Below are 24,919 nucleotides of genomic sequence, written 5' to 3' on the forward strand. Positions count from 1 at the left end.
AAACCTGGTATAACGTGCAATATTGTCGTCCATCATATTAACAAACAAACAAAAAAAACACACATGCTTTTCCAAGTTCAATTTGATTCATAAAGAAACTTACTTCAGTCTGGCCAAGTTCTTTGAAGGAGAGTTTGATATAGGAATTCTTACTTCTTTGGAATGGACCAGGTTCTTGGTTGGGAGGTGCTGAGTGAAGATGAACCACTATTTCTGTACTGAAGAGAGAACAAATGTAATGTATTTAGCTGCCTTTTAAAAATCATGAATTCTATTATAAACTTTAAAATATTATATAACACTTTTAAAGTTCTGGTAGACACAAAGACCATCCTAAAAAGCATCCTTTTAAAAACTATTAATTTTAAAACATCTCTACTTAACACTTACAAGCTATGAACCAAAAAGTTTTAAGTTACTAGCTCTATGGAATAAACAAAAATGTGGTTTTAAAAAATAAACTCAAAGTCAATTGGCTAAATTTTGGGTGGTGTATGATTAGGGTTTTCCATCTACAGAGTTCTCGCCAGAGGTGGTAAAGGAGCCTGTAATTTATGCCAAATCTTAGTACTGTACTAATTTTGAAAACAAAATGTGAAAAATCTGTTTAACTGGCCAGCTGACATTTTATTAAAATTCCATCAAAAATTAACATTCTACAGTGCCCTTTGTTGGAAAATGCCACTAAGTCAACAGCATGATTTAGAAAGATACACAACAGCAAAAGCAATTCTCGAAATGCTGCTGCTCTTAGAAAATAAATGACCATTATCTTTATGACTACCATTATCTCCTATGTTATTAAAAATGCCACCGTAATTACTCAGCTTTATAAATGTTTTCTTCCCATTTTCCCATCTACTCAATACACAGTGTTCTGCAATGATTACCAAAGCTATAAAATTCATGATAAAAATATCGTGAATACCTAATTTAGAGCATTTCCTTTATGATCACATTATAAATACAGCTATCACCAAATTATACTTTCTGCAGTTTAGGCCCACATGGGTGCCTAAACATAACTGTAAAACTGACACACCATGTTTTAGGATTTTTGAACATAATGAAGGCTTTGGTTAGTAAACTCTGGCCATCTTTGTAAGGACTCATCATCTATTACTTTGTGGTAAATATCAGTAAGTGACGCAAGTAAATTAGCTGCATAAGCAGAACCACAAGACTCTATGAAATAAATCAACAGGTAAAGCAAACAAACAATTACAATAGGGTCACATAATCTGCAAAGCTAAAAACCCTGAGCCCTACTGTAAGATTCTTCCAAAGGAAGTAAAAGGAAAAGCTAAATGACATAAAATAACATTAAAAAATTCCCGAATAAGCATAAAAGTTCCATGCCAGCGTTTCCAAACATTCATTTATCGGCTCATACCTATTCCAAGGTAATCTACGGAGAACCGTTAACAGTTATAATAACGTCGTTTCAACAATTTTAACAAAAACTTCACACTGAAACAAAATGTGAAGAAGGAAAACCACGTTTACGAAGGAGTACACAGGACCTCTCCATTTTCTGCATGGCTTTCCTGTAAATCTACAGCTTTTTTAAATAAAAAGAACCAAACATTGCTGTACCTTTTTGTTACCGGCTACTGGATGAGGCTGAGCTCCCACGGGAGTCCGAAGGAATTCACCGAAAAAGCTCCGACCTTCCCAACCGCTCCCGACGGCCACTTGCTCAGGCAACTCCACGACTCAGAGATACGGCGCAGGCAATCTTCTCCGCAGACAGAAACGTGTCACAGCCACCGATCCCGCAACGCAGCAACCCAAAGGAACTCGCTCTTGGCTTTGTAGTAGTTAGAGGGGAGCGCTTAAACTTGTGGTGTTTTTTGGATTGGCTGATTTTTATGCAAATAAGGGATTGTACTGTCCACGACCATAAATAAGGGATGTACTGTCGACTGCGATTTGTGATTGGTTCATTTGAGGGCCATTTTGATTGGTGCTTGTGGATATGTAAATTACGGTTGCCTCTGGGACATCTTGATTGGTCCATCAAGGGTGGTTCAGGATTGGATCAGATGGACCAATCAAGATAGCACAGAGTGCAATCCCTTATTCGCAAAAAAATCAGCCAATCCTAAAACAGCAAGGGTTTAAGCCCGCCCCCTGTAACCAAGGGAAGGTCAAAAGCAATTTACGGCGGTTAACTGCCGTTTAGTTTCGCTTTTGCTGCCGTGGAGGAGTCTCCGTGAGTGAAACACCAGGGTGTAGCTGCAGCCCGCTGGGAGCGGTCCGGAAGGCTGGAGCCTTTCGGTGTCCTTGCGGCAATTCAAATAAAGCTTCGTTATGTTGCCGCTGGACTGTTTCTGTGAATTCCTTTCGGCTCTGGTGGAGCCCAGCTTCAGCCAGTAAGCCGGAAACAGCAAGGTACAGTAATGTTTGCTTCTTCCTCGTAAAAACTGTAGATTTATAGTAAAGTCACGCAGAAAATGGAGAGAGCCTATGAACTCCCCCGTAAGCACAGTTTTCCTTATTCACATTTTGTTTCAGTGTGAGGTTTTTGTGACAATTGTTGAAACACTATTACAGACTATCAGCAGTCCTCAGATTACATTAGAGTAGGTACACAGTGGTGGTGTACATTTCTATGGTTTTTAAAAACTTGCATTCTGTAGCGTATATTACCTCCAATTTTGCATTTTATGTACTTGCAAATGTAGCATTCAGTGGTGTCAGTATTCATCATTTTGTACCACAATCCCTTGGCAAAACTTTTCCATCACCCTAAACAGGAACCCTGTAGCAATTAGACACTCCCTACCCTGAACCCTTACCATGAAAGTATACATTTTAGTTTGACTCTATGAATTAGCATATCTGATTATTTATCAGTGAAATCATACAATACGTGTCCTTTTGGGTTTTGTTTCACTCAAGATGATGGCTTCAGTTTCTTGCATGCTGTTGTATGTATGAAACCTCATTCTTTTTTACGGTGGAAAAAATTACTGTTTATAAACCACCTTAAAAATAACATGATTTCTAAATATTTTCTACCATTTGGTAATTTTTTTACACTTTATTCATAAAGCGTTTTGTGCATCAGAGTACTTAATTTTTATGAAGTCCCATCTATCTGTTTTTTCTTGTTCCTGTCTTTGGTGTAAATGCTAAGGAAGCATTGCCTAGCAGGTTTTCCCTCTGGCAGTTTCCCTTAGTTTCCTGGCTGCTAAAGCAAGTAGCATGAAACAGCCAGGCTTAAACAATGGGAATTTATTGGCTCAAATTTATTGGCTCACAGGTTTGAGTGACTGCATTCCCACATGAATGATCAGAAGGTCAATTTACCCAGTTACTGCAGTGTTCTGGGTCTGGGTGCCAGTGATCCTTCATCCTTGGCTGTTTGGCCACTTGGCATTCTACATGCTGCTTTCTACTGTCGGTCCCATTGATCTCCAGCTTTTTTTGTGGTGTTTCTTGTCTGAATTTCACTCTGCTTATAAAAGAGTTGGAGTAATTGAATTACAACCAAAACTTATTCAGCTGGCCACGTCTTAACTAAAAATATCTTCAAAAAGTCCTGTTTAACCACAATTACCTAGAACTTTGAATAGGAAGTGAGATATGGTAGGTCTGTATAGGTTAGAGTGAAATAGTGACACATCCCAAAGTAATTAGGGCAGAGCATAAAAATATATTTGCAGGGAACCTCTGAGGAGCTGGGGGAAAATGCAGAAGTGTTGGACTTCCTCACCTGGACTGATTTTTCTCGCAAATGTGAGGACTGGTGGTTTGATGTGCTGAGCTCTCTATCTTGAGACTTGCCCTTATGAAGCTGGTTACTGCAAAAGAGAGGCTAAACTTGCTTATAATTGTGCCTAAGTGTCTCCCCCTGAGTGCCTCTCTGTTGCTCAGATGTGGCCCTCTCTCTCTAACTAAGCCACCTCGGAAGGTGAACTCACTGTCTTCCCCGCTATGTGGCAGTGCAGGATATGACTCCCAGGGATGGATGTGGACCCAGCATTGTGGGATTGAGAGTATCTTCTTGACCAAAAAGTTTCAGTTACTGAGAGATTTCAAATGGAGTCAAGAGGTCACTCTGGTGGACATTCTTATGCACTATATAGATAACACCTTTAGGTTTTAATGTATTGGAATAGCTAGAAGTAAATACCTCAAACTATCAAACTCCAACCCAGTAGTCTGGACTCCTGAAGATGATTGTATAACAATGTAGCTTATGAGGGGTGACTGTGATTGTGAAAACCTTGTGATTGACACTCCCTTTATCTAGTGTATGGACAGATGAGTAGAAGAATGGGGACAAAAACTAAATGAAAAATAGGGTGGGATGGGGGGATGATTTGGGTGTTCTTTTTTATTTTTATTTTTTATTGTTACTCTGATTTTTTCTGATGTAAAGAAAATGTTCAAAAATAGATTGGGGTGATGAATGCATAATTATATGATGTTACTGTGAACAGTTGATTGCACACCATGGATGATGGTATGATATGCGAATATATCACAATAAAAGTGAATTTAATTTAAAAAAAACCTGTGGAATACAAATGTAAAAAAAAAAAAGTCCTGTTTAAAATGGATTCACTGCAGAAATGGATTAAAATTAACTGTATGTTTTAAGATGTGCATAATTAAATCTCTGAAAGACTTTATCATTTTGTTTCTTATATTTTGTTATTTAACCCATTTTGAATTAATTTTTATATATGGTGAGAGACAGGGATCCACTTCTCATTCTTTTGTATATAGCTTCCAGTTTTCCCAACACTGTAAGTTGAAGAGACCATTGAGTGGATTTGGTGCCCTTGTCACAAACCGGTGGGCTGTAGGTATGGTTTATTTTTGAACTACCATTTCAATTTCCACTTTGTATTCTTTTGTTTCTTTTTCTTGCCTACTTAGGCTGGAACTTCTGCTATAACATTGAATGATATTGGTGCCAGAGGACATTCTTGTCTTCACCTTGAATATGATGTTAGCTATGGCCTTTTCATAAATGATCTTTATCAGTTTAATTCCCTACTATGCATTGATGTATTGGTATTTTTACAAGAAGACTGCTGGATTTTTGCAAATTAGTTTTCTGCATCAATTTAGATGGTTGTGTTTTTATTTTGTTTTCTTTTTACTTCATTTTATTAATGAGGTGTATTACTTTAGCTCACGTTACTATGTTTGCCACATAGTAAGGGCAAGGCGGCTCTAGGCTCAGGTCACAGTTTTTAGTTACAGGTCGCAGTTTTTACTTACAGATTTTGGGCTGTGATCTCAGGCATTCCTCCCGGTCCAGGTTGGTGTACAAAGTGCAGACAGTCACAGTTGTCCCCCAGCACTAATTCCAGATTGTTTATTAGTTGTTCCAGGGAAATGACTAAATTCCACTCCTCTCTATGCCCCTGTCTTGCCCCTCTCCCTTTATTCCATTTTGAAGTTTTTCTGTAATCATCTGTGATGCTGTTACAATATTTCTTACAATAGTCTTGTGAGATTGGAGGAAGTCTTCGGCCTTGTGGTGTAGCTGAGACTGTTCTTGAAAGCAAGCCATCATCATTCCATGAGATGAAAATTTAGGGTCCAGCTTTTCTATTCTTTTTCCAGGTTGTCCCCATGGTCTCCTGAATCATCGAGTGAAGGACTGTTGAGATTTGTATTGAGAGCTTCCAGACACAGAGTCTGTGTGTCAGAGCACCAGCCTCCACTGCAGAGGACTCGGGGGCTTCGTATGCACGTGTCATCAGTCCAGTCTTCTCTCGGTTTTTTCTGATGTTCTTCAACACAGGCAGAAATAATTTTGGCTCGGAGTTTTTGCCTCTTTACATTATGTCTGCAATTTACACTGTAAAAACCAGCATAGTAGTATATTTCAGGATCTCTTAGGGAAGCCCAAAGACACCTGAGAGTTGTCTCATGGATTTAGACATCAACTACAGAGCACCAAAAATCTGCTTAAGGATCACTGGGAGAGACCCTTTGGTGGCCATCAGCAGGCCCCCCGTGGCTCCGGAGCTCTCCTTCACGGCTCTGCCTCTGAGTGCTGGTATCCTGTTGGCCACAACTGACTCTCCCGAATGCTGTGGAGGGTGCCGTCTCCAACACAAACAAGCTCCTGGCAACCAGGGCACACTGTCAGCTGGACCCGGGGAGGGCTGGGCCAGCAAGGTTCTTTAAAACAGGGCTCTCTGACTTTGTTCCTCCCTGTATAGAAATGGAATGTGGTGTCAATTAGACTGTGCATTAATGAAGGGGGAAATGGCCCATGGAAGCCAGGGGAGAGCAGCCCAGGAGCTCTGGCCTTTGTGTTCCCCACCTTGGCCTACAGCAAACCTAGAGGTTAGACAGTGCCGTGCCCTCACCCCTCCCCTGCACAGGAGCATGTTAGGGCTTCATGGTGGGACCCCTGTGCCCTCATCCCTGGGTGTGCTTAGTCTCATGACTTGAGTTTCCTTCTGCACTTGGGAAGCATGATCCTGCCTACAAAGGTTGCAGGGGTCTCCCTCCCCTGAAGGTTCTCTTTTCCTTGGAGTTTATACAAGGCAAGCAGGGGCAAAAGTATCAAGTTATGAACCTGGAGCTCAGTCATAAAATTTCAGGTGAAATCCACTGGAACTGGCCAAGTCTCAAATTTTCATGTATCTTTTGGACTCACTTGTTTCCCCTGCCATCATGTCTTCCTGGGGGGGGGGATTCTCTCCTTTGGCGTGACGTGGTGTCCTGGGCTATCCAGGCATATGAGAGGCTCCAGAATGGGTAGTTCCTTATTGCATCCTCTCTCCCACCCTTACGTACTAGGACTTTTCCAACAAACTAGTTGTTTGAGTGTGTTGAACAATGATGTGAAATATACTCCTGGATATCTAAATCTTGTACCTGGTCTATAATGATGAGATTTTTAGAGAGTTCCAAATGACACAGTAGAACAAGTAGAACATGAATAGGACCCAATTATAATATACTTGTATAGTAATAATTATACACATGTGTATTGATATTAGACATAAATTTTGTATAATAGACTTTTATTGGATGATATATATTATCCTAGATTTTTTGTTATGAATACTATTTATAAGACAATAGGACTAGTTAACAGAGTGAGTTAATAGTAATAGGAGGAATGATTATACAAAAGTCATGCATTAGGAAAAATATAACAATGTTGTTTAATAAATTTTTACCTTGGGATAGTTTGAGTTCAAGAAAATTTTGCAGACAGTGCAGAGATTTATCTTTTAACTAAGGTCTAGTTTTCTGTCTTGTTTTGTCTTCATTGGGCTCCATTTGTTACAGTTAATAAGCTCATATAGATACATTATAATTGTCTACAGGCTGTTTTTTTTCCAGATTTCCTTAGTTTTATCTTTTTCTATTCCACATCCCATTCCAGGATTCCTCCTTGCATTTAGTCCACACATCTGCTTAGGCTTACCGTGAGAGTTTCTGAAACTTCCTCATTTATGATGACCTTGATAGTATTCAGGAGTACTGGTCTGGAATGTTATGGAATGTCCTCCATTTGAGCTTTCCCTGATGTTTTTGTCATGTTAATGCTGTGATGTGTTTTGTGAGGAAGATCACAGTGAAGTGCCTTTTCCATCACTCCGTGTGAAGGATTCACACCCTCAAGATGATTTATCACTGTTGACGTTTACCTTCATAACCTGGCTTTGGTTTTATTTATCAGGTTTCTCCTATGTAAAATTACTCTTTTCCCCTGACAACTTGTGTGTGGTTTTTGGAAGGCAGTCACCACGGATAGCTACCCTTAAGGAGTGGGGAGTTAGCATCCCACCTCCTTGCTCTGTCTACATCAATAAGTTGAAAATTGTTTGGATGTTGTGGTTCAAAGCTGTATGTACCCAAGAAAAACATATTCTTAAATTTAATCCATTCCTGCTATTGTGGACCTATTGTAAGTATTTCCTTTTGATGAGGCTACTTCATTTACATTATGAACCACCTCATTCTCAATCGGTCTGAATCCTCCTACTGGAGTCTTTATAAACAGAATGAAAAAAAATATAGAGATAAAGAAAGCCATGGAAGCCAGAAGCTGAAATCATCAAAAGCCAGAAGAAAAGCGTGAGACCAGCAGATGCTTCCATGTGCCTTGTCATGTGCCAGAGGAGCCAAGGATTGTTGGCATCTGGTCCCTGGGAAGAAAGCATAGCTTTGATTTCACCTTCATGAGGACTTTCTTTTAGTATCAAAGCCAGAAGCTTATAAATTCCCATTGTTTAAACCAACTCATTTCATGGAATCTGCTCAATAAGTCTAGGAAACTCAAGCAGGATATTTCTTCCCCATGTGTTCATCAATATAATCTTTTAAATTAGTCTGGTTGCTTCATATCAATATTTTACTTTTGATTATAATGCAGTTTCTCATGATTTATATTGTTGCTAAAATTGTTCAAACTTTGTCCACCAGGAGGCCTTTCAGTGAGCTCCTCTTTTAAATTTACTTGTGAATGTGTGTGTGTGAGTGTATGTGTGTGTCTCGTTTTCATTGCTTGCTTAATTCCTTACTTTCTGGCTCTAGAAGATTGTCTAGGACTATCTTGTATACTTCCTACATCAGAACTAGAATTAAACTTTTCTGGAGGGAGAACTGCCCCCCTTTTATTGAAGAGGAGCATTATAAACCTAGATCTGTGTCCACTTCCAGTGGAGATGGCAGGAAAATACTGTGAGTATAATTAAGAGCACTGAATTATGTGTGTGAATGTGGAAGAAAGGGATAGATTTAGTTAGTATATGTTGCTAGAAGAAAAGTTAGAGGATAAAATGTGGGACTGTATAATGTTGAACTCTGTGATGGATGATGCCTTTGGTGAATAGTACAGGTAGAAGAATGTTCTTTCATGAACTATAACAAATGTACATCTGTACAAGGTAAAAATAGGGTGGTTCGTGGGGAAAAGACAGCTATTGCAAACTGTGAGCTGTAGTTAGTAATATTTAATATTCTTTGTATATAAATAAATCCATAGAAACTGTATTAAATTAATGGCTATGTAGGGCTGGGGAAGGATAGAAGGATTGAGAGGTGACTGCTAAGGGGCATGTGGTTTTTCTTTTGGAGTATAGAAAATGTTCTAAAGTTAATTGTGGTGTTGAATACACAGCTCTGTGATTATACTAAAAGCCATTGATTTGTACACTTTGGATGAGTTTTATAGTATTTGAATATATCTCAATAAGATTGCTTTTTGAAAAAACCTAGATGTTGGGTTCACCAGGGGTGTCCTTGCATCTTTGCTCTTTCATGAATTTAAACACATCTCCAACCATAATACATTACCACATGGATCACTCCAGCTTTCTTTTATTATTTTTTTAATTTTTAATTGAAATATATTTACATACCATACAATCATCTAAAGTGTAAAATAATTGGTCACAGTATTATCATATAGTTTTTGCAATCAGCACCACAATCAATTTTTGAACGTTTTCATGACTGCAAAAAATAAAAATAAAAGCAAAAAGAACACCCAAAATGTCCCATACCCTTCTCCGCCATATTATTGATTTACTTTCTGTCACCATTTTCTACTCATTTTTCCATACACTGAGTTAAGGGACTGTGAGCCATAAGGTTTTCACTATCACGCAGTTGTACCATATAAGCTACATTGTTATATGATCCCCTTCAAGAATCAAGGATACTGGATTGCAGTTGAACAGTTTCAGATGTTTCTTTCTAACTATTCTATAAACTAAAAACTAAAAAGTTATGTCTATATGTCACGCATAAGAGTTACTTCCAGAATGACCACTCGATTCCATTTAAAATCTCTCAGCCACTGAAACTTCATTTTGTTTAATTTCTCTTCCACCTTTTGGTCCAAAAGGCTTTCTCAGTCATGCGATGCAGGGTCCAGGCTCATCACCAGGAATCACTTCCAACATTGCCAGGGAGATTTATACCAGTGGAGATCATGTCCCAGATAGGGGAGAGGGCAGTGAGTTTACCGGCCAAGTTGGCATAGAGAGGCAGGCCACATCTGAGAAACAAAGTTGGTCCTCTGGGGTGTCGCTTAGGTGCAATTATGAGTAGGCTTAGCCTTTCCTTTACAGTAAAACATTTCACAAGGGCAAGACCCAAGATTGAGCTCTCAGCCTACTAAGCTGGTAGTCCCCAGTGCTTGCAAGAATATCAGGAATTCCCCAGCTGGGGCAGTTGATTATTTCCATGTTTTTCCCCAGTCCCTCAAGAGGGCTTTGCAGAAACTTTTTATTCTCTGCCCAGATTACCCTGGGTTGTATCTGGGCTTCATGCTAACCTGTACAAACCAACAAGTTCTCATTCCCTAGTCCAGGTTCCATGTAATTATGGTATTTGAATAAACTGACCATAGAAGTTAAATTATACAGCATGCTACAGAAAATATAGATTTTGCACCATGGAGACATCTCTTTCTTTGGTCCCACATGGAAGCCAAAGTTTCGAGACATAGTTAATATCAGCCTCTACCCTTTAGTCTGATCTATCCCAGTCTCAGCCAAGTCAATTTCATTTATATTTCCAAAGTCTGATCTCCTTTTTCAGCCTTTTTTAGCAGTTGATTCATGGGGCAATGCCGACACTCACGGCTGCTGAGTTCTGCTCTGAATACCACGCACCATACAGACACCAGAAGCTCCAGGGACTGACCGTGTCACACACAAACAGCTTAGAATCTCAAAATTTAGAAATAACTGTTACAACTCATGAATGTATGTGAGTGCTGTAAGAGATTGCAATCTAGGAACCTTCCCCTTATAGCCCATGCTCCAAGATCCAATTCTCAGAGTTCAGACATTGTTATTCATCGATATCAGTGAGGCATTATAATGTCTGTGTTTTCATTTCTGGTTTATTTCACTCAACCTACTGTCCTCATGGTCCATTCACTTCATTGCATATCTCAAAACTTCCTTCCTTGTTGCTGCTCTCTCATGCAAATACTTTCTTACATTTGAATATTTAATCACACTCATTGTCCACTCTAGGTTTCACTAAGTTACACAGTCCCACTTTTTATCTTCTGTCTTTCCCTGTGGTGTCACACATACCCTTAACCTCCTTCTTTCAATGGTATTCAGTCACCTTTTCTCAGAGTACTTACAATATTGTGCTACCATCACAAAATATTGTGCAATCCATTTCTAGATCTACACAATCAGTCCTCTAGAACATTCTATACTCCTTCAACATCAAACGCCCAATCTCTGCCCTTTTTCCACCTCCTGATATCTTCATTTCTACAGTCTTCTACAAACTGCCCTCTCCTGCTTTTCTTGTCTGCCTGTGGCACTCCCTTTAGTATTTCCTGTAGAGGAGGTCTCCTCTTCATGAACTCTTGCGTGTCCATTTATCTGTAAATATGTTAAATTCTCCCTCATTTCTGAAGGGCAGTTTTGCCAGATATAGGATTCTTGGTTGGCAGTTTTTCTCTTTCAGGATGTTAAACATATCATACCACTGCCTTCTCACCTCCATGTTGTCTGCTGAGAGATCTGCACTTAGTGTTATCCATGTTGTTTGTGATGGATTGCTCTTCTCTTGCTGCTTTCAGGTCTGTTTGGATCAGTTCTGTTTTGGGTAAGCTGTGCTTCTTGCACCCATAGTTTTATGTCTTTCATAAGATTTGGGACATTTTCATTATTTATTTCCTTTTTTATCCTTTCTGCCACTTTTCCCTTTGCTTCTACTTCTGGGACACCTATAACACATATTTGTGTGATTCATGTTGTCATTAAGTTCCCTGAGACCCTGCTGATATTTTTCCATTCTTTTCCCTATCTTCCTTTGTGTGCAGGATTTCAGATGTCATGTCCTCAAGATCACTGATCCTTTCATCTGCCTCAGAAAGTCTGCTGTTGTCTGCCTCCACTGTATTTTTCATCTCTTCCATTGTGCCTTTCATTCCCATATATTCTGCCTTTTGTTTTTCTAGCTTACGAGTTCTTCCTTATGATCCCCCAGTGTCGCCTTTATATCCTTCATCTCTTTTGTCACATTCTGTCTCATATCTCAGGTGAGATATTAGTTTCTTCCTTTGGGCCATATGTTCCCATTTCCTGATGTAGCTTGTGATTTTCTGTTGTCTAGGTATTGATTTTCTTGATTGGTTTATTCTGGAGTTTGTTTCCTTTCTTTTGCCTAATGTTTTCTTATTGGTTGATGTTGATCTCTATCTCTTGTTTCTCTCCTTGGCCAGTTGTGAGGTTGCCTCTGCTCCCCAGTCTTTCCCCTAAAATCAGGCACCCACTGTGGTCTGCCACAGGTGTGGGAGGTTGGCACTGGGCACCCCAGCAAGTTCACTGTGTGTGATAACACTAATCTGCTGGCTTCCAGTGTTGCTCTACTTTCTACTGGCTTGCAAGACCTAGGTTTGTTTCAGAGCCCTGCTTTAACAGTCAGGTCTTCCCCTATTTCTGAGCCAAAACAGGGCTGGGTTTCTGTAGAGGGTGTGTAGATGAGCTCCTATACTCCTAAGAAAGCATCTGAAGCATCTTTTAAAAAATATTTTCTTCCCTTGCACTTTCTTGACTGTTCAGCAGATGATGCTTTTCAGGAATTTGTCCTCAGAGGCTGCTTTGCCTGCAAGCACTGGTTGTGTGTGACCTGAACAGGCTGAAACTGCAGGATTCCTGTGCCTTGACTCTGCCAGCCAAAATCAGGCTGGACGTGGGTCTCCACCTGTGGCAAGGTGCTCCTGCACTGACCCAGCACTCCAGCTGTTTCCAGAGCAAGGAAATAGCCACAGGCTGATGCTTCCCTGAAGGGTGGGGGAAAGGCTTTCAGACCCAGGGCTGGAGACATGTCTCTGTGTTTTCTCAGTCTCTTTGTCTCTCACTGATCTGGGCCTTGAAATGTCTTCCCTGTCTGCTGGGTCTTCAAATAGTGTGGTATTTTTCTCTGCTGTGAGATTTTAAAATATGGGTCCCTGGTAGGAGGGTTCTGTTCTGCTGTTCCTTTGCCTTTCCTATACAGAGACCAAGTATGGGGGGAGAGGAGAAAGTCCAGCTGGCCTTGGATGGAAAAGTCCTGCTGATATTCTTTCTTCAATTCAGCATCTGTAGTGAATTTCTCCAGTCTGTATCCTCTTTCCAAGTTTCAGATAATTTAGAATTATCCTTTTTTTTCATTGAATCTCTGCAGAGAAGTTTTCAGTAGCTGTTTACATCAACATATTGATGATGTCAATGTAAAAGCTCTAGCTTTCTTACATGATTTTTCTGTAACCTTCCACTCCAGCAGTGAGAAACCTATGTCCCAGTGTCTCCTTTCTGTTGAATAGATTGTTCAGTTCTAATATGCATTTACAGTAGCTTCACATTTGTTAACCAAAGCCCCCATTGCCAAGAACTTTACCCGTGTTCATTGCTTGTTTATACTAACTTTTGCCGATAGTCTTACAGATTTCACTTATTTCAGAGTTATGTAGGTCCCCACATTTTCCCTTCCAGTTGGAGTAAATATTTTACAAATGTGGCTTATGAGTCACATGCTGAGATATCTTTGACTTTGTAAGAAAGGCCAAAATGTTTCCCCAAATGGCTGTGCCATTGTGCATCCCCTCCAGCAATGAATACACGTCCCTGTGGTTCCACATCATCTCTAGCAATCGGTTTGTCTGTGTTTTGGATGTAGCCATTCCAGTGGGTATGTCGTGTCTCTTGTTGTTGTTTTAGGTTGATTTCCTGTAACGTAAGATACCATTGAGCATCTTTATATGTGTTTATTTTCCAGCTGTACACCTAACTTGGTGAGATGTCTGTTCAGTCCTTGACCCATTTTTCAACTGGGTAATTTCTTTCTTACTGTATAGTTGATTGTCTTTTGTATATTTTGGTACAAGTCCTGTTTAGATACATGTGGGTGGCAAAACTTTCTCCCAGTGCAAGGCTGAGGTCTTTAACATTCTCTTAACAATGTCTTCCATAGAGTAGAATTTAAATATTTTAATGACGTTCAGTTACTTTTCCTGTTCATGACTCTTTTTAGGTGTTGCACATAAAAACTCATCAGCAACCTAAGGCCACATAGATTTTACCTTCTGTTGTCTTCTAAATTTTTAGAATTTTGCATTTTACACACACAAAAAACTATTTTGAGTCCATCTTTGTATAAGATGTAAAGTTTATGTTTTTTTCCTATGTGGTCATCGGTTGTTCCATCACCGTTTTTGGAAAGGGCTGTGTCCGCCTGACTGTATTTGCAGGGGTCTACATGCAGAGTGAATTGTTTTCCGTTTTTCTGTGTGCCAAGGTCATACTCTCTTTATTTACGCTGGTTTAGTTATAAAATGTTTATTAAAATATTTGGCATCATGAAATCTGCGTTCTTTAACATTGTTCTTCATGAGCAATTTGTACTCGTATCTAGGATTAAAAGCAGTTTGTCTATATCTATCAAATATCTTACTTGGATTCTTATTGAGCTTGCATTGCCTCCAGAGATCAAGTTGGAACCAACCGATATCTTAAAATTATTGTGTGAAACCACTATGGGAAAGGAATATTTCTCCCTTTATTTTGATTTTGTTTTGTTTCTTTCAAGGTTTTCATAGTTTACAAGATTAAGATATTTACAAATTTTGTTAGGCTTAATCCAAGAGAATCCATTGCATGTGTTTAGTATCCTAAATGCATTTGTGTGTTTCCTACTTCATTGTTCATTGCTGGGAAGGGGAACTCATTTGACTTTTGTATGTTGACTTAGTGCTTTGCTTCTTATTGTCTCCATGCATTGTTATCAATGCTCTTGAGACTTACCACTGTTTTCTTTAACTTTCAAACTGGTGACACTTGTATTGTAAAAACTTAATTTCAAAGATTCAGGGAGGGGCCTGCAGGGGGCAAGAAGTCCAGAGCTAAACCGTGGGCACCAAGCTTCCTGTGGTACACTGCTGCATCAGGAGATGGTGACTCACAACCATTTCTTCTTCTTTTTTTTGACAGAACAAACCTCTGGCCAAGTCGCAAAGCCTTCTCTGTTGGGCTCTGGGGACTGTGGCACTGTGTCCGCATTGAAGCCAAGGTCTTCCTCCTTTGGGGCTGACATGGTGGCGCTCCTGGGTCTGGAAAACTCAGGCAGTGTACACAGTGAGTAAAAAGCTTCCCATTCTTGTCCCTGATGCTGAGCTAGGGATTTGCCACCATTTTTCTGAGGTGATTTTTTGTTACACAGGGAACACAGAACCTTTCATTATCTTGATTCTCCAGTTTAGTTTCTACTTTACATTCTCATGGAATATTTTAGCAAGACTTAGGCAAGTTGGCATTCATTGAGGGCTTTGATGGCTGGGAATTATGACATGCTGTAATATGTTTTACCAATTCAGGATTGATATGGTTGAAAATTCTGAATGATTCAGAGAGAGTGGGGAAATATATGCAGTCATGATACAAATATGCAAAATGTGGGAACCGTTCAGTTGGGTAGTTTGGGGAAGACCAGTGCCAGATGAGCCACACTGAAGCCAAGGAGAAAGGGAAAATCTTTACATGCTTTTATTAATTTTAATGGGCAGTTTTTCCTGCCAAGCTTATGTAGGTGAAGACTGTTGAAAAATTGAGAACTAGGTGTAATTTAAAATAAAACATTATTTTAATTTTACAACTTTGATAGAAATAAGTCTGCTTCTGCGACACCAATGATTCTTATATATATGTGCTTTGTGTAGGCCATCATTTCCTGAGATCCAATTCACTTTTTTCCATCTTTTTCACCATCTGTTCTTTTGTGCATTTGAATTCAGTTGCTCTATTTTCTAGTTTGTTGATTGATTCTTCTACCTCCTCAAATGCTGCTGTGTGTCTCTAGTATACTTTTAATTTGATCTACAGTATCTTTCATTTCTTAAGATCTGCAGTTTTTCTATTTATTCTTTCAAATTCTTCTTTACGCTCATGTAGTATTTTCTTGATATACTTTCTGTCTTTAGCGAGCTCATTGAAATTATATCAGAGATTTGCATAAACATCTTTGATTAGCTGTTCCAAATTCTGTCTCCTATGGCTTTTTATTTTGATCATTTGGCTTGGCCATATCTTCTTTCCTATTCATATGGTTTGTGATTTTTTGTTGTTGATTTCTTGCCCTCATTACTGATGGCATTCTCCTTTTTTGATTGTAGATGTAATAAGAAAAAAAATGCCATCAACAGTACATAGATGAAAATCTATCTACAAAATACACTCAGAGTAAACAATTAGGGTTTGCTTGACCGAACCGCTGGGTTCTGTACCTAGCCAGGCTGACATATGAAATTAACTGTCACATCACTCAATATATAATTTAAGAAAATTAATTAATTTTATACTGGTTTAGTGTAATATAAAAGCACAATTTTTTTGAATAGGTGAAAATAAATGATAAATCAGAGGATTCAAGTACAGAATGAGATGTAAAAGTCTAAGGAATTATTAATCAAATAAGATTCACATAAATAGAAAAACTGTGAAATATAAATTGTGAATGTAAATAAACTTTTGAACTCAAGAGCACTTAAGAATAGCATAACATTTTCTAATTATCAAAGGATCAATTCATAGTTAAAAATAGCCAGGAGACTGGATTTAGGTATTAAACAGCCATTGTAGTATAGTGGTAGTTTAACTTAACTGCATATCAGAATCAATTGGAGGAATTGGGAGGAAAAAAAAAATTATATATATATATATATATATGTATGTATGTATGTATGTAAGTTTGGGAGCCATATTTGAAAATTCCAATGTAAGAGACCTGCGATTCAATGGATGAATCTAGACTTTTAAAAGTTACACAGGGTATTAGTGTTTGAAGATGGTAGCATAAATTTGGCATCTCCACTTCTTCCAAAAACAGTAAGAGCAACCAGAGACATTGTAAACAAATGGACATTCCTTTCTTTCATAAACTCAAAATATTCAGGGTGCATAAACATTTATCATTGTTATTTCTTCTTGTTGAATTGCCCCTTTTATTAGTATGTAGTGGCCTTCTTTGTCTCCCAAAATATCCCTGCATTTAAAGTCTATTTTATCTGAGATTAATATTGCTACACCTGCTTTCTTTGGCTGTAGCTGGCATGAAATATTTTTTTCCAGCCTTTCACTTTCAATTTCTTTGTGTCCCTGTGTCTAAGATGAGTCACTTTATGCAACATATTGATGGTTCATTTTTTTTTTGATCCATTCTGTGAATCTATATCTTTAAATTGGGGAGTTTAATCCATTTACATTCCGTGTTGTAAACGTGAAGGCATTTCTTGAATCAGCCATCTTATCCTTTGGTTTATGTTTGTCATATATATTTTTTCCCTCTCTCTTGAGAGGGAAAAAACATATATGAGAGAGGTGGCACAAAATACGTGAGAAAAACACTGGCAAAACTAAAGGAAGCAGTTGATGTTTCCACAATAATTGTGGGAGATTTCAACACATCACTCTCTCCTATAGATAGATCAACCAGGCAGAAGACCAATAAGGAAATTGAAAACCTGAACAATCTGATAAATGAATTGGATTTAACAGACATATATAGAATATTACATCCCAAATCACCAGGATACACATTCTTCTCTAGTGCTCATGGAACTTCCTCCAGAATAGATCATATGCTGAGACATACAACAAGCCTCAATAAATTTAAAAAGATTGAAATTATTCAAAGCCCATTCTCTGACCACAATGGAATACAATTAGAAGTCAATAACAGTCAGAGACTTAGAAAATTCACAAATACCTGCAGATGAAACAACACACTCCTAAACAATCAGTGGGTTAAAGAAGAAATAGCAAGAGAAATTGCTAAATATATAGAAACGAATGAAAATGAAAACACAACATACCAAAACCTATGGGAAGCAGCAAAAGTGGTACTGAGGGGGGAATTTATAGCACTAAATGCACATATTAAAAAGGAAAAAAGAGCCAAAATCAAAGAACTAATGGATCAACTGAAGAAGCTAGAAAATGAACAGCAAACCAATCCTAAAACCAAGAAGAAGGAAAGAAATAAGAAGGATTAAAGCAGAAATAAATGACATAGAGAACAAACAAAAAAAAAAAAAAATGGAGAGGATAAATAACACCAAAAGTTGGTTCTTTGAGAAGATCAATAAGATTGACAAGCCCCTAGCTAGACTGACAGAATCAAAAAGAAAAGAACTGTATAAACAAAATAATGAATAAGAAAGGTGACATTACTGCAGATCCCAAAGAAATTTAAAAAATTATAAGAGGATACTATGAACAACTGTATGGCAACAAACTGGATAATGTAGAGGAAATGGACAATTTCTTGGAAACATATTAACAACCTAGACTGATCAGGGAAGAAACAGAAGACGTCAACCAACCAATCAGTAAGCAGAGATCTAATTAGTCATCAGAAAGCTTCCTACAAATAAATGCCCAGGGCCAGATGGCTTCACAGGGGAATTCTACAAAACTTTCCAAAAAGAACTGACACCAATCTTACTTAAACTCTTTCAAAACATTGAAGAAAATGGAACACTACCTAACTCATTTTATGAAGCTAACATCAATCTAATACCAAAACCAGGCAAAGATGCTACAAAAAAGGAAAACTACCGGCCAATCTCCCTAATGAATATAGATGCAGAAATCCTCAACAAAGTACTTGCAAATCAAATCCAAAGACACATTAAAAAAATCATGCACCATGACCAAGTGCGGTTCATTCCAGACATGCAAGGATGGTTCAACGTAAGAAAATCAATCAATGTATTACAACACGTTAAAAAATCAAAAGAGAAAAAATCAAATGATCATCTCAATAGATGCTGAAAAAGCATTCGACAAAATCCAACATCCCTTTTTGATAAAAACACTTCAAAAGCTAGGAATTGAAGGTAACTTCCTCAATATGATAAAGAGCATATATGAAAAACCCACAGCCAGCATAGTACTCAATGGTGAGAGACTGAAAGCCTTCCTTCTAAGATCAGGAACAAGACAAGGATGCCCACTATCACCACTGTTATTCAACATTGTGCTGGAAGTGCTAGCCAGGTCAGTCCAGCAAGACAAAGAAATAAAATGCATCCAAATTGGAAAGGAAGAAGTAAAACTGTCATTGTTTGCAGATGATATGATCTTATATCTGGAAAACCCCGAGAAATCGATGATACAGCTACTAGAGCTAATAAAGAAATTTAGCAAATTAGCGGGATACAAGATTATTGCACATAAGTCAGTAATGTTTCTATATGCTAGAAATGAACAAACTGAAGAGACACTCAAGAAAAAGATACCATTTTCAATAGCAACTGAAAAAAATCAAATACCTAAGAATAAACTTAACCACAGATGTAAAAGACCTATACAAAGGAAACTATATAACTCTACTAAAAGAAATAGAAGGGGACCTTAAAAAATGGAAAAATATTCCATGTTCATGGATAGGAAGGCTAACTGTCATTAAGATGTCACTTCTACCCAAACTCATCTAGAGATTCAATGCAATCCCAATCAAAATTCCAACAACCTACTTTGCAGACTTGAAAAAGCTACTTATCAAATTTATTTGGAAAGGGAAGATGCCTTGAATTGCTAAAGACACTCTAAAAAAGAAAAACGAAGTCGGAGGACTTACACTCACTGACTTTGAAGCTTATTATAAAGCCACAGTTGTCAAAACAGCATGGTACTGGCACAAAGATAGACATATAGATCAATGGAATCAAATGGAGAATTTGGAGATAGACCCCCAGATCTATGGCCGACTGATCTTTGATAAGGCCCCCAAAGTCACTGAACTGGGTCACAATGGTCTTTTCAACAAATGGGGCTGGGAGAGTTGGATATCCATATCCAAAAGAATGAAAGAGGACCCCTACCTCACACCCTACACAAAAATTAACTCAAAATGGGCCAAAGATCTCAATATAAAAGAAAGTACCATAAAACTCCTAGAAGATAATGTAGGGAAACATCTTCAAGACCTTGTATTAGGCGGCCACTTCCTAGACTTTACACCCAAAGCACAAGCAACAAAAGAAAAAATAGGTAAATGGGAACTCCTCAAGCTTAGAAGTTTCTGCACCTCAAAGGAATTTCTCAACAAGGTAAAGAGGCAGCCAACTCAATGGGAAAATATTTTTGGAAACCATGTATGTGACAAAAGACTGCTATCTTGCATATATAAAGAAATCCTGCAACTCAATGATGATAGTTCAGACAGCCCAATTGTAAAATGGGCAAAAGGTATGAAAAGACACTTCTCTGAAGAGGAAATACAAATGGCCAAGAAACACATGAAAAAATGTTCAGCTTCACTAGCTATTAGAGAGATGCAAATTAAGACCACAATGAGATACCATCTCACACCAATTAGAATGGCTGCCAATAAACAAACAGGAAACTACAAATGCTGGAGGGGGTGTGGAAAAATTGGGACTCTTATTCATTGTTGATGGGACTGTATAATGGTTCAGCCACTCTGGAAGTCAGTCTGGCAGTTCCTTAGAAAACTAGATACAGAGTTACCCTTCGATCCAGCAATTGCACTTCTCGGCACATACCCGGAAGATCGGAAAGCCAGTGACATGAACAGATGTCTGCACACCAGTGTTCATAGCAGCATTATTCACAATTGCCAAGAGATGGAAACAACCCAAATGTCCTTCAAGAGATGAGTGGATAAATGAAATGTGGTATATACACACGATGGAATACTACACAGCGGTAAGAATGAATGATATTGTGAAACATATGACAACATGGATGAACCTTGAAGACATAATGCTGGGTGAAATAAGCCAGGCACAAAAAGACAAATATTATATGCTACCACTAATGTGAACTTTGAAAAATGTAAAACAAATGGTTTATAATGTAGAATGTAGGGGAACTAGTGATAGAGAGTAATGAAGGAAGGGGGAACAATAATCCAATAAGAACAAATAAGCTATCGTGGGTAAATTTAACATTCTGGGAATGCCCAGGAATGACTATGGTCTGTTAATTTCTGATGGGTATAGTAGGAACAAGTTCACAGAAATGTTGCTATATTAGGTTACTTTCTTGGAGTAGAGTAGGAACATGTTGGAAGTAAGCAGTTAGCTTAGGTTAGTTGTCTTTTTCTTACTCCCTTGTTATGGTCTCTTTGAAATGTTCTTTTATAGTGTTTTTTTAAAATTTTTTTATTTTTTTTATTTTTCATGCAGTTGATTTCAACAAAAATAAAGTTAAAAAAAAAAAAAAACAAGGAAAAAATGCAGAGCCCCCTTGAGGAGCTGTTGGAGAATGCAGTGGTATTGGCCTGCCCTGCCGCAATGGTTGCTAACATGCCCACAGACATAGGGGACTGGTGGTTTGATGGGCTGAGCCCTCTACCACAGGACTTGCCCTTGGGAAGACTGTTGCTGCGGGAAAGGCTAGGCCTCCCTATATTTGTGCCTAAGAGCCTCCTCCCGAATGCCTCTTTGTTGCTCAGATGTGGCCCTCTCTCTCTCGCTAAGCCAACTTGGCAGGTGAAATCGCTGCTCTCCCCCCTATGTGGGATCTGACACCCAGGGGAGTGAATCTCCCTGGCAACGTGGAATATGACTCCCGGGGAGGAATGTAGACCTGGCATCGTGGGATGGAGAACATCTTGAGCAAAAGGGGGATGTGAATGGAAATGAAATAAACTTCCATGGCAGAGAGATTCCAAAACCAGCCTAGAGGTCACTCTGGTGGGCACTCTTACATGCAATATAGACAACCCTTTTTAGGTTCTAATGAATGGGGTTAGCTGGTGATAGATACCTGAAACTATCAAACTACAACCCAGAACCCATGAATCTTGAAGACAATTGTATAAAAATGTAGCTTATGAGGGGTGACAGTGGGATTGGGAGAGTCATAAGGACCACACTCCCCTGGTTTATGGATGGATTAGTAGAAAAATAGGGGAAGGAAGCAAACAAAACAGACAGACAATGGCACCCAGTGTTCTTTTTTACTTTAATTGCTCTTTTTCACTTTGATTATTATTATTGTTATTTTTGTGTGTGTGGTAATGAAGGTGTCAGGGATTGATTTTGGTGATGAATGTCCAACTATGTAATGGTACTGTGAACAATCGAATGTACGATTTGTTTTGTATGACTGCGTGGTATGTGAATATATCTCGATAAAATGAATATTAAAAAAAAAAAAGATGAGGCAGAGATCCAATTAAACCATTAGTGTGTGCCCCCGTGGAGACCTGGGGAGCAGAAATATGGAATGCCAGAGGCTGGGTTTGCTGATACAGGGTGTTGACTGCAGGTTGCTTTCTCAAACTGCTCTCTCAATAGACCTAGAACTTCCAACATTGTCCAACTTCCACAGAGACCTCTGAGAGACCCACCTTGATTGTATCAAAGCATTCCCTTTTGGTACTTTTCCCTGGACCTGTGACATTCTGGACCAGTTCTGTTCTCAGTTGTGGTCCAATGTAACATGTACAATAAATCATCTCTTCTGCTGTCTTAGCTGAAGAATCAAAAAAAATAAATAAAATTAACTGTTGGCTGTGAAAATTTCCAAATCAAGGCATCCTCCAGGTGATGCTTTCTTCCTGAAGATCGGCTGCTGCTGATCCTTCTTCCTCTGTCACATGGCAAGGCGCATGGCAGTGTCTGATGTTCTCTCCTGTCCCTTCTGTGTTTCATTGCTTTCAGATTCTTGTTTCCATGGCCTGAATTACATTTGTTTGTAAAGGATTCCAGTATGAGGATTAATACTCACATTGGGTCATGCCTTAACTGAAATAACCTCATCACAAGGTACTCCTTAAAATTGGCTGAATTTCTGGGGTCCATACAGTTCCAAACCACCACAGTCATATATAAAGTTTTAGAAATGGAAGTTCTGCATATAAAATAGAGATTTTGAGCTGAGCAGGGAACAGATGGGGCATACTCTTATTTGGGGAAAATAATGGCTTCTAAATTTTTATATACCTGCCAAAGATGCTCCCTGATAATATGTCTGTCTATGAGCATTTTTTAGGCCAATGTTATCTTCTTGAAATTCATTAATAATTTCCTAAGCTAGAATATATCCTTTTTCCTCTTTGATTTCAATAAGGTTAGTAAATCTTTCTCCTATTTGGTGGCATTATTCTTAATATGGGTATCCTTTATATTCTGATGTATTTGTTCACTGTGGACTACTGTTGTAAAATCAAAAGGTGATGAAAGTGTATTGCTGCTTACATCCTCATTCATATTTCAGCTCTAACACAATTTTCTTAATAGTACTGTGTGTTACTTTTGAATTGTGCTCCATAAATAAGACACAGATCCTTTGTATCAATAGCTACATGATTTGCTATGTTCACATAAATTCAAAACATTTCCTGGTTTGTCTTTGCAGTAAGTCCTTGTGATCATAAAAGTGGTAAATGGTTTTTAGGAAAAAACCTAGCAACATTTAAAATCACTTTTAAAGTATTCTGACACTTTTGGTTTTCTTAGTTTGTAGCTTTCTGCAAAGCATCATCCAGGAAATTGTAAATTTTGATGTGTTTTAAACACTTCTATTGAGACAGTGTCATGATGAAACATTGAATCTTCACATCCACAAAGTCTGGTGCCATTCTTTCAATCTTTGAGTATTTGATTGCAATTAATTTCATTCTGATCAATTATCGTAAAAAGTGAACATGGAAACAAAATGAAGATTTTTTCGGAAGAAGTGAGGCAGTCACGATGAATCAACTTGTCATTAGACTTTTAATTTTTTTTGATGAACCAGTTGTTTGAATATGTTCAAATGTGATATGAAATATATTCTCTTATATCTGAAACTTTTGTCTCTGGTCTGTGAAGACCAGCTGTTTAGAGAGTGTACACAACCCAAGTAAAGCAGAACAGCATCAAAAGCTATCCATTGATACTTAAACATAAAATATGTGCAGAAGGTTTTTATTTGATATTCTCTATTTCCCCATTTTTTAAATTTTTGTCATTAATACTATTAAATAAAAACAATATGAGAGATAACAGAGGGAATTAATAGTAATTAATTGCAGGAATGGTTTTAAAAATGTTTTAAGAAATATAAGTGTTTTGTAATAAATGTTTACCTGAGAATAGTTTCAGCTTTAAATAATTTATATAAATAGCCCAGAGGTGTATCATGTAACTAAGATGCAGTTAGTTACATCATTTTACATCAGCATGGTACATTTGTTACAATTGATAAGCCAAAAGAGGTGCATTATTGTTAATTACAGCCCGATCTTTCTCCAGATCTTCTTAGTTTACGCTTTTCTAGTCCACATCCCGTTCCAGGACACCTACGTGTTGGCCCCGAGGACTCCAGCGCCTCCTCCGTGGGCTGTTGGGAGAGGCCCCTGCGGCTCTGGGACGACTCGGGCCGTGTCCACAGTGAGTGAAAAGCTTCCTGTTCCTACAGCTGATGTTGAGGAGGGGCTTTGTTGTGGTTTTTCTAAGGTGATTTTTCTTAAATGGGGAACACAGCCCCTTTGTTTTTCTGCACTGTTCCCATGGTGTTTATTCTTTACTTTCTCCTGGAATAGTTCAGCAAGGCTCATCCACGTTTTCATGCATTGAGGGCCTTAAAGGCTGGACATCGTGGCCTGCCGCAGTATGTTTTCCCAATTCAGCATCGTCTCTGGGTTAGAAGTTCTGGTAGATCCAGACAGAATGGGAAACATATGCAACCATGGAACAAATGTAGAAATGTAGAAATGTAGAAATGTAGAAATGTAGAAACCATGGAACAAATGTAGAAAGTGTTGGGACCTTCCAGTTGTGAAACGTGGGGACACATCAGTGCAGGAGGAGACCTCTTGAAACCTGAGGAGAAAGGGGTCATGGGTGCCTCCTTTTACATGCTCTTGTTAAGTTTTAATAGGCTGTTTTTCCTGCAGTGTTAAAGAAGTGAAAACTATTGAAAAATTGGGAACTAGGTGTAATTTAAGAAAAATT

General features: G+C 38.4%; 1 long non-coding RNA gene across 1 annotated transcript; it reads left to right on the forward strand.

Moving 5' to 3' along the window:
* Window positions 1-244: 244 nt before the first annotated feature.
* LOC119530143 lies at window positions 245-24,919 on the forward strand. The gene is made up of 5 exons (XR_005216040.1): window positions 245-2,394; window positions 14,943-15,086; window positions 22,643-22,747; window positions 24,218-24,672; window positions 24,725-24,919. It is a non-coding gene; the product is annotated as an uncharacterized LOC119530143 (long non-coding RNA).

This window comes from Choloepus didactylus, chromosome 3 (assembly GCF_015220235.1).
Source record: "Choloepus didactylus isolate mChoDid1 chromosome 3, mChoDid1.pri, whole genome shotgun sequence".
In the NCBI taxonomy this organism is placed as follows: domain Eukaryota; kingdom Metazoa; phylum Chordata; class Mammalia; order Pilosa; family Megalonychidae; genus Choloepus; species Choloepus didactylus.